Raw genomic sequence first — 14,527 nt, forward strand, 5'->3', positions numbered from 1 at the left:
AACCAAATCTGACGAACATATTCCACAGTCAAATTGACGACAACATTAGAGCAGATCTGACAATAGAACGGTGAAAATGTTGCATATTGACGGAAGTGTGCTAACAGAATTGCAATAAAGTATGTTAACAAAGTATATTTTCCATTTGCGACCTTCCGGCAAACATAATTTGTTGCCCCATTTGTAATTGCAGAAAATGTTTGCTGGGACTTTATATTCCTTTTCCGCGATATCAATCGATTCTCTAACTACTTACTGCGCACTTTGCATATAGTATGATTATCATTAAGGGAATTGAAATAATCAAAGTTTGATGATATTAAATAGTGAAATGTTTTGATCGTACATATCACAACGTATTGTACAATGGATAAAAGAAGCGCATTTAAATACTTTATTCTTTCTCTAATTAATTAATTTACATAAATGACGTGCGTACACCTATGTATCATACAAAATCACAAACCCACCGATAATAATTTTGAGGCCAGCTTCTGTTAACATTTAAAGACAAAAATTCTAAACGGAAATGTTGATAATACTTTTTAAATGAGAAGCAATTGTAGTTACGACAAAGCTAAAATTTCGCGGATTCAAGGATATCGAAATATTATGCAACATAAGAACTGCACGAAACAGAACTTCCGTGACAATATTGAAATTATCATATAAAAATAGGCATTAATTAATCATTTCATGAATAAAATTTCTTGTTTTGCATATTTTTTACATATACAACACATTTATACGTAATTATAAATAAGAATTACGTATGTTGTTCCGCCAGAATAATCAATAACAAAATCGTTTAAACAACCAAACTGGCAATTTATTTGTAAAATCACGACGTTTCGATCACAAATTTGGTCCTTCTCAAGTGAATGACAATAATAAAAATGAAAGTTCTTTTCTGTATATATAAAAAAATTAAAATAAAATAAAAGGTAAGAAATCATTAGCTCAGGTACAACTGTAAAATTACTAAAACTATTTACTTCGATCAAAGTTTCTGATCCATATCAAGTGTTTAACGCAAAAGAGTATTTCAACTAAATCTCATTCTAAAACATTATTTTTATTTTTATTTTGTAACAAATTTGTGACTTTATTATGTTTTAGAATGAGCTTTAGTTGAAATACTCTTTTGCGTTAAACACTTGATAAGGATCAGAAACTTTGATCGAAACGTTGTGTTCTTACTTTTTAAATAAACTGCCAGTCTGGTCGTCAAGAGCTTTTAGTTATTTGGATTTCCTGGCGTTATATATCATACAATAATAAATTGTTAAATTTAAAATATGAAAAATAATTTATTTTAGATACCTATATATAATATTTTAAATATATAAACATATATATTTATATAATAATTTTTATATATTGTATATATTGTTTATATATATGTAGGTATATGTATATATTTATTATATACATATTTTTAGTATATAGATATGTTTGTATTCTACGCGACGATGCCCCCTTTGTTAGACTGGCGCAGTGACGGTATTGCTTCTCACGGCGCTCGGTCGCTAACACGCGCTTGGAGTGGGGAAAACGGCACCGTGATCCGGTCTCTGGTAATTATAAATGTTAAATACATAACTTAAAGTTAAATATAGTCAGATGTATATGCTGTATGACATTTCGACGTACATGAGTTTGTGAAATTTTTTGCTTTTGTATTCATATATTCATGAATTATAATCGTTTCCCATCTACAAAGTCTTTCTCTCTTCATCTATTGTGTAGCCTTGCGCGTGATATTTTTATCTTAGAATCACTTAAAATTATTATCGATGATTTTTAGACATTCTGTATATGTAAACTATATATAAAGTGCATGCATAAAAGTAGCTATGTTACATAATATAAATAACTATACACACATATAAATATAAAAAAATATTAATATTATATCATTTATTTCTCATTGCATAAAGATATTATGTATTATGCACATTCTATATTTCTTGTATGAAGAACAAAACAATAACATTGAGAAAATAACTAATTTTCATACTTACGCACGTTCAACATTGACGCAGAACAAGGTAAAAACAATTAGCTAAACATGAATCTTTCATTCTGATGTATTACTCTGTATCTGCTTCACTATATCTATGTGGTCAATATATGATTATGCATTTGAATTTGCGCATTGTCGTTTTACAGGAATTATCATTATAGATTTAATTCTTTATTCTTCTGCTATGACTTTGACATTTTTGTATAAAGAGTTTTAATTCTATAAATGATCTCTGCAGAATATTATATATTATCAGCTGTTAGAATCATTAGCTACTTCATAATTAAAACAGTACAATCACGTCTTCTGTTAAAATAATATTGTAAAAACATATGTTTGTATACTTGTATACTATTTTCCTGCATTAGTTGGATATATCATGTGTGACAGAAGAATAGACAGCAAGTAATGAAATATGCATCTATACTTCAACAGTGAAATGTATTGCACAGATAAATAATAACGGGAGAAAAGAACGGCGAGAAAGTTGCCAAAAGAAAAACAATAATTACTGGCTTATTAGATCGAATTTTTCGATTGTAAAAATATTACAACTTTTAACGTCATAAAAAAATAATTCATGTGAAACTTATGAAAATCGACTGGTAATCGACGAACGTTCTGCGTCACTGTTAAACGTGTTCCGCAGCAAGAAATCTAGTACGCGGGTTATCTACCGTTAAGACTCTCTCATCTCACTTGAAAATAACTGTATAGACAAGATGCATTAAGAGCATCTTGTGATATGGATGTACAAAGGCGCTTCTTTGAATTGATATATTTACTATCAATAGTTGGATATCAAGTCGAATAAAATTTTGATGTAAAAGATAAACTAAATACTTTTTTTAGTAGAAATTAGTTTAAGAAAATCTTAGATTTTATTTAATAGATCTAATAAAAATTTATAGAAATATGACATAATTTTTTATTTAAATAATTTAATTTAAAATAATATATTTAATTAAATAAATTAGTAAACTTTTATTACATGCGCGCGCGCGTGTGTGTATGTGAGGGAGCATATAATTATTGAATAATTAAGAGTAACTTTTATGAAATACATATAATACATATTTATTAAACATTTCTTTACTGATGTAAATAAGAAAACTGATTATGTCATTTAATTTTCTTATAGAAATTTTTCTATAAATCTTATAGAAATTATTTTTTAATTCTTTGTGTATAGGCGTAATATCTAATTTATATATAAACAATTAATTAGTAATTAATTTCTCTATGTGATATATAAATAATTAATAATTCTGATCAAATAATTCGGAATTTAATTGTCACATATACTAAACTTTTAAAAATGGTATTGACATTATATAGAAAAATTATTAAGCATTAGTTTTGATAAAAAGCAGAACATCAAAATAATATATTAAATAATATATTAAATAAAATATATACAATATAATAATATATTACTTATATAATAATATATTGGAAACGGAATTGATTTCTTTTACTCATATTTATTGCGTTGTTACTTTCATGAAGAAACTGCGGTTATTACAAAAGTATCAATATTTTACATGTGATAAAATATCATATATCTAATTTAATGTTTATTAAAAATTATATTTTATTAGATTATAATTTGTCATTATTATATAGTACTATATTATCAGCATTTTTACATACATTGCATCTTTAACTTTCCTCAGTAAGAGCGAAATATTTTATTAATCACCTTCCGTATTTTTCATCGTATTCTTTTGGACTACGATGACAAGCAACTGATCTCCATGATTATACAATGATAATATTCATTGATTACTAAATACTAATTACCATTTACGATCTTCGCTCTTATGTCATTTGTACGATAACAAGTTATATTGCTGTCGAAATAAGGATTTGTTAACAATCTATCTTGCAATCTATTCTGCAATGTAGTAACGGAACATTTGAAAAATCAAAGCACTTTCACGCTACACAAGATTATTCTTATCCACGTTCACTACTTTCGATCTAATAAGCCAGTAATTATTGTTTTTCTTTTGGCAACTTTCTCGCCGTTCTTTTCTCCCGTTATTATTTATCTGTGCAATACATTTCACCGTATGAAGTACAGATGCATATTTCATTGCTTGCTGTCTATTCTTCTGTCATACATGTTCCAACTAATGCGGGCAAATAGTATACGAGTATACAAACATATGTAATAAATCATCTTTTTTTAGGAAAAATAACGTTTTTTAGGGAAAACGAAAACAATGTCTAAAAAAATAGTTTTATTATAAACCATATTAAGTCGCTGACAATGTCATAAAGTGTCCTATTTCATTGATGTAAAAACGCACATATTTTGTCAGTAATATATAGAACGTATATATTATTTACGAATTCTATTCTAAAACTTGTTTTACGTATGATGGAAGGAGTTGTTTCGTCAGTGATGTAAAAACGTACATATTGTCAGTGATATAAACGTATTATTAATTATTTACGAATCCTATTCTACAATGTGTTTTACGTATGATGGATGCAGTTGTTACCTTGTCTCGGTGCCATTGACTGATGATGATGTATTCGATTTCACAATGTGGGAAACTTTAATTATGTTTAAATATTCTATGTCCCCTAGTATTTTGAAGTTACAATATTATTCACTTGATGTGTTCAAATTTTTGAGAATAGTTCTCTCCAAAGAAATGAGTTTTCTTATATCCATTGATGATAATAAAACAAAAACTAATTTTGTGTAAAATCTGGCTGATCTTTTTAGTATTTATTTTAAAAAATACGTTAGTATCATGTACTACTATTTAACGTTTTTTTTTTAATTATATTTCTGGTTCGTTGACCTCTTCTATTGCAAGAGCTGAAAGATTTTGATAGTGATTATCTATTGAGCATTGATAAACAGTTTTCGAATGCGAAGATGATTAGAATTATAAGTACTTTATTGACCCGATTTCGGTGTAACAAAGAGAAAGAGGAATTTCATGCAAAATGTGAAGAAATATGGTGAATAAATGTGATAATTAAAAATAGGGTTATCCTTTTGGCTCCACTTCCGACATTAACACTTTTCTGAACAGCTGCTTTCTCCATGCACAATTTTGAATGTTTTAATCTCTCACTTTATAAAATTTTAAAACAACTTTCATAACAATGTCCATAAGTTTCATCGCGAAGTTTGAAACGGAATTATTAATGAATATGACAGATTTCACAGAACACCAAAATGATTTTGTTAACAATGTTAGCACAGTTTTAGAAGAGATAAACCGCATTACATACAGGGTGACTTTACAGCATGACTGACCGAGCACTCCTTCTATCATGCTGACCCGGCAAAGACTGCGTTGGCCTCGTTTCAGTGATGTACTAGATTCACTCGGAATGCTGGTTACACGCTGTATGGGGGATTTTTGATTCAAAGAATCCTGTCTAAGCGTTTAATTGCGGTTGCTTGTAAATCTTACATAAATAATTTGCAACTAAAAGAGAATCTTCCTGAAATATCATTGAAAAGATCCGTAAAAATTTTATTTATGATTCTTAAAATTAAAAGTAATTTTTGTGATATCATGTTGATTAGACGTAGAAAATTTTTGGCGAGACGAACAAATAAAAAATTAGAAGCATGCCTTCTGTTTTCTATGAATGTTTATATATATTTATCCATTTATGTCGGATATTTATTAAAATTTTTCTAAACGTGATTTCTCTCTCTGTGTTATAACAATTTTTATGGCTTAGTAACTATGGTACAGCTTGATAAAATGATTACATGTAGAATCGTGCTATCATCTTCTTCGAATATGCTTATAGATACTTTCTTTTTTGTCATTTAAATATAAAGTAACTTGCCCAAAGTTTTTTATTTTTATTGCGGTATGTATAAAAGTAGAAATGAATTGATTTTTACGCACCTATAAACAGGCAACCAGATATACTATTTTGTATCTATGTAAAAGTAAGTATAGGCACCTCATATTTTATTGTGTGATTTTAATTTATTTGATTAATATGTATAATGTAAATATTATAGCCTTTATTATTCTCTATGTGTATCATATTTAATGCATAAAAACTACATTCAATAAGTTTTGAAATTTTTAAAAACTTTTACATTCTTTTTGATGTACGAGTTCTGTTAGTCACATTTTTATCGACAGATGTTAAGGATAATAACTGTAATATTTGCTATTAAAAAATTGCCCTTTTGATAAAGAAGATGAAGTAAAAGTATTATCATAGACATAATAAGAATAGACTGAGTATGAGACGCGAAACCTAAAAATCAGGTAGAAAGAAACGGAAAGTAGGTGCCGTGTGTATCTTTCTCTTTCGGTTACATTCCACTCTTCTTTTGTTAGAGGAAGAAAGCTACACAGAACCTTCTTTCTGTACTTTTCCACCTGATCTTCATTGTCAAGTAGGAAATATGCTCGATCTATTCTTACTATAAGTATTATAAAAGAATTTAGCGCTATGTTAATTGTTTTAGAGATTCTTAAATTATTTTTGAAATTATTAAAAATGTTTTGTGATACATTGTGATATTATATACGATATTATGTATTATATTATTTATTGACTTTATTATTTATTATAACATTCCATAATATCAAAATAAAAATTAACATAATATATTAATTATTGTTATCTAGTTATTACATTACTTTAAAAGCATCAAATTTTTTTATCACAATGTTTTGTCAAATTTGTTTCAAAAATATATATTCTGTTGTATATATATATTATTAAGTAAAGATAACTATAAATCATTTTTCCAATTTCAATATCTAAATTCTGCTTTCATGCTTTTTTCTTAAATGCATATGTATATTTAAATGCATAGTATCAGGAGTTTAATAATGTTTATAATACTTGTTAAATTTAAAAGAATAGGAGTTTAAAGAAATATAATAAGATTTTTTCAAATTCTAATGCTGTGCTACTAATACTCTCAAACTTATGAAGATAACTGTTTTCTGTGAAATATGTACTTTCTTGCAGTGATTAAAATTGGTAACTTGAAACGAAAACTGGTTTTACGTAATGTCTGGTCGACCTTGTCTCTGTTTGGAAACGTGTCAGTGTCATTGTTCAAAAAAAACTTGATTAACGTTGCAAATTATTATACATATTATCATCACGTAAGTTCAGTATGGCGTTTCAGATAAAAACTTACACGTTTCCACTGATTAAAAAAGCGCAGTTTAGAATTTATAATCGATTATTCAATTAATTGGAAAACACAGTACAAGTTTCACAGCGTATTTCTAAGAACATAAAAAATGTAATTAACTCTTCAAAATTATTGCATCTCTGGAACATTTCTTTTGTGCACTATTTCTACACAAAATCAAATTATTATTATTATCAAATTATGTAATGATTATCAGAAAAAATGTACAGTGCTGGCAAAAAGTTCCGGAACGGTTAAAAATCTTGGAACATAATGATTTAGTGGAAAAATGTTTCAAACAAAAAGTATAGGGCTTAAAAAAATCTATTAGATGATGATATATATTTGACCTTGGTATGACCTTGGAAAGCCCGGTCATGGTCAACATAAAAATCTTAAATGGAAACCCCTATTTTTTATTACATATTCTTGTAGCTTAGCTCGAGAGCTTTTCGAAACGCTATAATAAATTTTTTTTCTCTTACGTACTTTTTGACTTATAAGGCTTGAAGGTTACACAGTACCGCCGGCATTAGAATTACCCAAGGTGTACCGCGTGGAGGTTGCACGGTCGGATTTACACCTCTTGTGTGTGTGTGTGTATGAGTGTGCGTGCGTGTGCGTACGTGTGCGTGTATGAGTGTGTGTGTGTGTGCGCGCGCACGCGTGTGTGTTCTTCATAAAACTAACTTCACAAAAATAGTTTATACTCGTATGTACGAACAACGGCATTAATGCCGTCCGAAATACCGTGTGACGCACATAAGAGCGGGTCACTTATAAATTCCGGTATAGGTGAGGTGTTCCGATAACTATTTGTCTCGGAACCTCACCTAACCGGCATTTGTAAGCGACCCGATCTTATGTGCGATCACACGTATTTTCGGACGGCATTAATGCCGTTGTTCGTACATACGAGTATAAACTATTTTTGTGAAGTTAGTTTTATGAAGAACACACACGCGTGCGCGCGCACACACACACACACACTCATACACGCACACGTACGCACACGCACGCACACTCATACACACACACACACAAGAGGTGTAAATCCGACCGTGCAACCTCCACGCGGTACACCTTGGGTAATTCTAATGCCGGCGGTACTGTGTAACCTTCAAGCCTTATAAGTCAAAAAGTACGTAAGAGAAAAAAAATTTATTATAGCGTTTCGAAAAGCTCTCGAGCTAAGCTACAAGAATATGTAATAAAAAATAGGGGTTTCCATTTAAGATTTTTATGTTGACCATGATCGGGCTTTCCAAGGTCATACCAAGGTCAAATATATATCATCATCTAATAGATTTTTTTAAGCCCTATACTTTTTGTTTGAAACATTTTTCCACTAAATCATTATGTTCCAAGATTTTTAACCGTTCCGGAACTTTTTGCCAGCACTGTATGTAATTATTTTAATGTTCAAAAGCATTAAAGTTATTCACTTATCTGTATCACTATCAACAACTTAAATCGTTGCAATTTAGTTATGGTATTGTGATCAATTCAGCTTTATTAACATTTTTATAATTATTTTATAATTGTACGCGGACGTATCTCCAAGAATACCTCTCAAAGTCTTTGATATAAAAACGACATTTACACGTAACGATTTAATATATCTAGTAAAGTAAAATGGTAGCAATATATGCTGATAGATCAACAACAAAGTTAATAACTTGTTAATAACCGAACAATGAGCGCCGATTAAAATCTTTTGATGGATACTCAGTGAGTGATGTCTTTGACAACATATCTCAAAGACAAGTGCTTGAAGCAGGGTCCCTTATACGGAATAATTATCCCGGACAAGTGAGCGAGTATGTGAGGGAGAGTGAGGGAGAGACAAGTCTCTCCCTCGCACCCCGTCCCCACACAATTCTAATCCATCCCATCCTTAATCTTATCTAATATTTATTTAAACGAAATATATAATAAGAAAAACATACCACAAATATCCATGATCTCTTGCGTAAATGTCTTTTTTCAAATTTCCTCCGACTAATTTTACATTTATCAATTTCTACAATTATTCCAGCAAGTAATCCTTCTGTTTCAAATCGCTTTAAGAACTATCAATGGTACAAACTTTTCTGCAGTGTAAAAATCTGTCTATTAAATACGTTTGTACACAACGCTCATCATGGGCCAACTGATTTAAAATGTTCAAAATAAGTCACAAGTGACGTAAACAACACGCTCTAATTGGCACGATCATAATAGTATACGTCAAGAAAACGTCATCGCCAACGTCATGTTATTAATACATGACGTATATCATTAACGAATAAATATTTTAATACATAGAAATATATTTATTAATACAAATAAGTGTTTTTTTCAAAATACTTGGCGCTGCTAAACCGAATCATTATGTTAATTGCCTCGTTCTCTTTCTTTCTCTCTTGTGAATGCGTGCATGTGTGTGTATGTGTGTGACATTAGAATTAAGCACAGAATAAGTTTAACTACATTTGTATATATATGTATTTCAGCGAGGTGTTATGTAATTTAGAGTTTAAGGAAATTATTGTAATCTTTAGATTATTTCAATACTAAGACAATTTTTGATTCGGTTTAGCAGCGCCAAGTATTTTGAAAAAAACACTTATTTGTATTAATAAATATATTTCTATGTATTAAAATATTTATTCGTATAAAAATATCTGCTTAATATTATTATGTCCTTTATTTTTTAATATCAAAGGCTAGTATTCATAGTCCATTCTTATTTCCAGACGATCTGAAGTAATGTCTTAAGATGCTAATACGACTGTGTGATTGGTTTCAAATATCTTATAATTGTACTTAAGATGGTCTTAAATCAGAATCAACAATGAATATCGGCCAAAAGGTAATAATAAAGTAATAGATTTTCTGGTTTGCATAAATACCCATTGTAGTTGGCGCAATTTGTTCATATCATTAGTTTTGTAGAGTAATTTTTTGAAAGAACTTCAGGCGCGTATACTTGGCGCTATTTTGTACCTTTTTTTAAAAAGGTAATTTTGTTGTGATTTCACACATTTTGTAGTGTAAAGTGTGTTATTCTTTTTTATAATATATGAGGAGATAAAAGCCATAGTCCTGTCAGTCAAGGTTTTTAAAAGTATTAACTTACATGTTTCCTATTCTAAAAAAAGGCGTGTTAACTTCGTGAAGTTCTTTTTTATCGAATATTGAGGCCTCTTTTCCGCGACGCTGATTGGTTCTCTCGCTTGGCTCGAACTTCGTGTGGCTTGAACTTTGTGTTGCAAATGTCAGAATGTCATAATATTAATATTGAAAAATAAAATAGCACGTAGCGCGCACCTGTGTTGCTAGTCCTATTCTAAAAGAGGCGTGTTAACTTCGTGAAGTTCTTTTTTATCGAATAGTTGAGGCCTCCTTTCCGCGATGCTGATTGGTTCTCTCGCTTGGCTCGAACTTCGTGTGACTTGAACTTCGTGTTGCGAATGTCAGAATGTCATAGTGGCTGTCAGTGCGGTTATATTGACAATTTTATTTATTATTTCTTAGGAACGTGAAAACGGCAGCTGTCAATTCTGTCAAATTTGTATATTGACGAAACACGATGAAATAAATATAACACCTTTAACGCCTTTTTTAGAATAGGATTTGTGGTATTTATTATATAATAAATAATAGATGAATAATATTATTCCAAAACATTATTAATATTGAAAAATAAAATAGCGCACGCATAGCACTCGCTCTCTCGCCCTCTCGCTCTCTCATTCTCTATCGTCATCGACGTGGTGCAACGTCGTCGTCGTCGTCGTCGTCGCAGCTTCAAGTGTTTCAGAACATTTTCTATCCCTTTACTTTGAAGCATCTGAAGCATCAACTGGACCGCAGCCCGCGTCGTACATCTCTGGCGCACGCGAGAAAACCGATATTAGCTGCTGCCATCTAGTTCAAAAGAACGAACTGTACAAACGACGATGACGACGATAATAATAACGATGATGACATTTCTTAAGTGAAATTTGCCAATTTCAGACTTTGCATCGCCATATTTCCGCTCGTAGGGCACGTAGAAGAAAAATAAAAACACTTTTATTACATAATTCGATCCCAAGCTATCCATTTGAGCCTACTCTGAACTTGATCCGTTCAGCGGTTATTGAGATCTAATAATCTGAGTATCTGCGAAAGCGTCGCTTCGCGTAATAGTACACGGTCGGTCTCGCTGCGCATATACTTGGTGTGAGACACTACCGTGTCTCTTGATATACGAAAAATATAAAGAATTGTTTAAAAAGTGTCAAAGAAAAACGTCATCGCAATGTTATTAATACATGACGTATATCATTATATACGAAAAATATAAAGAATTGTTTAAAAAGTGTCAACTTTCGAGTCAACTTTCGAACCAAAAATTCTCTATATTTATTTTTTTACCTAAAAAGAACCTATTTTATCTAAAAAGAACTTATGTACCAAATTTGAGCTAAATCAGAACATAAACGTTTTCGGAAGTTTCGCCGAAAAAATGTTTAAAAAGTATCTTAACATTCGAATTCCAAAAATCCTTCTGTACACTTCTTTTTTATCTAAAAAAACCTATTTATAAAATATTTATTTGAGATAAATCGGAGCATGGACGTTTTCGAAAGAAAATAGCCCAACTTTCTTAGATCGGGAGAGATGGCCAAGGTTTTTGCATTCCTAAAAACATTTTTGTGAAGATTTTATATAAATATATAGTTCTAGAAATAATGTTTCATAAAAGAAATAATTAAAATAATACTAATTTACTTTTTTAATATATATATATATATATAATTGTTTGAAAAATAGGGTATGTTTTTAGCAATCAGAAAAGCCTATGGCTATCTATCATAAACTTACCTATATATTAAATGGTAGATTCTGCTCGATTACTGCTTGTACTTTGTTGCCACATTCTATTATCGAGTCTTGGTACACTTATTTGGTATTCTGCTAATAAAATTTGTGATAACATATTCTAAAACCTTTTCTCGTAGATTTGGCTGACTGAGTAAATAATTCTTAATTTTTTGTGATCAATATAATATTAGTCATTCCAGTATTGCATAATACTCAAACACGTGCTTACAATACGAATAGTTTTTTTCTTCTTTTTCTTCTTTACTACAAGACATTCCGAAGAGATGTTCTCGGGGTCAACAGCAATGAACATTCTCGGTTATATATATACACAGTGACATTATGACTGCAATTAAAAGTGTAAGGCAATAATCAAACACTATAAAAACAATGAATAATAATGCACTTATAGCAAAACAAACAAAGGAGAGAAATGTTTCTAAATAAATGTTTTAGTTATATTCTTTTGTTCTGTTAAACATTTCTTATTCAAATTATTTTGATTGAAGCAGTACATGCGCACAAAATATAATATTCTATATTTTATTATTCATTATCTACAATATATAAGATATTGCGGTCTAACGCGTTTAAATTCAAAATACTTCAAATAATTTAACAAAACTTAAATAGTATAGCAAATAAATGTATAGCATTTTTAAAGAATCTTATAATTTAAATATTCTTATATTATCTAAGAATAAAGATATGAGTTAATGCATCTACTACGCATACCATGCATATACTTTGCGTTCATAGCCGAGTATATATTACCAAGACATCAAATATTGAACGAAGCCATGCACATGCATCATCTACTTGAAATATCCATACGCAGTTCGCTTGACTGATATGTGTTTATTTTTCGTTTTGTGAGATACCTGTATAGGCTGAAAATCTTACATATAAAGTAAACTATGTTAAGTAAAGTTTTAGATACTTATAAACCGTATACACAAAAAGTATCAACAAAAAAGATATTCAATCGATTTAATTTTACATTAAAAATTGTGATTTCGAAATATCTTTGTTCATAGATATTACAGAATTATAATAATATAATAATTTACATTTTTCATGAATATATATAAAAATTTTAATCCTGGATTATCTTATGCGTTTCTATACTATCCTTCAGCATACTATTAGTTTCAGGTTATAATTAAATGAGTTGCTCCTCTCCAACAAAACATCTCGATGCTATCGTCATTGTTCAAAAAAAAGAAAAAATGGCGAATAAACAAGAAATCTTTAAAAAGATGATCGCCTTGACAAACTTAACATTTATAACATTGTTACCTCTATTTATTAACAATTGAGATTATTACAATGATATCTACTATGAATAAGATTTTTATCATTTTTATTTGTTAATATAAAATTATGTTTCAGAATTAAATTCTTTTAGTATGAATAAAAACATATATGGATAAATAAAACTAATTATCGAAGAGAGAGATTATCACTTTTTATATTTTAAATTATTATTATTTACTTTTGATGATTCTTATTATTTACTCTTTATTATGTATTATTTGCATTATTATATTAGATACTTATTTCTTTTTTAATTTAGCTTTCTTTAATTTTTATATTTTTTTATCTATTCTTTAATATACTTCTTAAATAGATATATTTTACGCTGAATTTTTATTTTATTTTACAGTTTTATAAGAATTACGCTGATATACATATTACATATATATATATATATATATATATATATATATATATATGTTTGTAAGTTTATAAACTTCGCAATACATATATCAGTATGCTGATTCCCTAACTTTTAACGACAAAATCGTTATCATTATGTGTTGTTGTGCCGCTATTTTTTTATACGTTTTATGTGCGTAACGACAGCGACATCATCGTTACGAAGTTAGGGAATCGGCATACCGAACACCGTTCCGGTTTCTAATCAAATTTCACTTGCATTTGGTAATATTACAGCAAAAGCGCTAAATTACACTTTATGTTGCGCTAATTATTAGTTAATCGGAAGCCGCTTATAAGTTTTAAGTAGATTATAAGTTTTCCCCATCAAAATTGAGATCAGCATATATTTTTAACTTCTTTTATTATTAATTAATAAACTAAAGTCAATGTCAATAATGTCATGTGTCTTAAAGCTTTTAATAAAATTTGCTATGTATTATCTTATTGTATCATTTTTATCGCAATACTTAAAAAAGTAAATATAAAAATAAATAATACACAAAAGTTGTTAAAGATTATTAAGTATATTATTCATTGTTTTATAGATATAAACTTTGGTTACAAAAATATGGAAAAATTAATATTTAAGCTAAAAATCCTGTTTATGTAAGTTATACATATACATCGTTCCGTAAATAGAATTCATTTTTAATTAAAGCAATAGACTTGACAATCAAGAATTTATTTTTCACCTTGAATTTACATGTTTTAAAAATGAATATTGCGTGTCACAAAGTCTCTGACAGACTTTAACACTTTGATTGCCACGT

This window comes from Ooceraea biroi, chromosome 5, assembly GCF_003672135.1.
Source record: "Ooceraea biroi isolate clonal line C1 chromosome 5, Obir_v5.4, whole genome shotgun sequence".
In the NCBI taxonomy this organism is placed as follows: domain Eukaryota; kingdom Metazoa; phylum Arthropoda; class Insecta; order Hymenoptera; family Formicidae; genus Ooceraea; species Ooceraea biroi.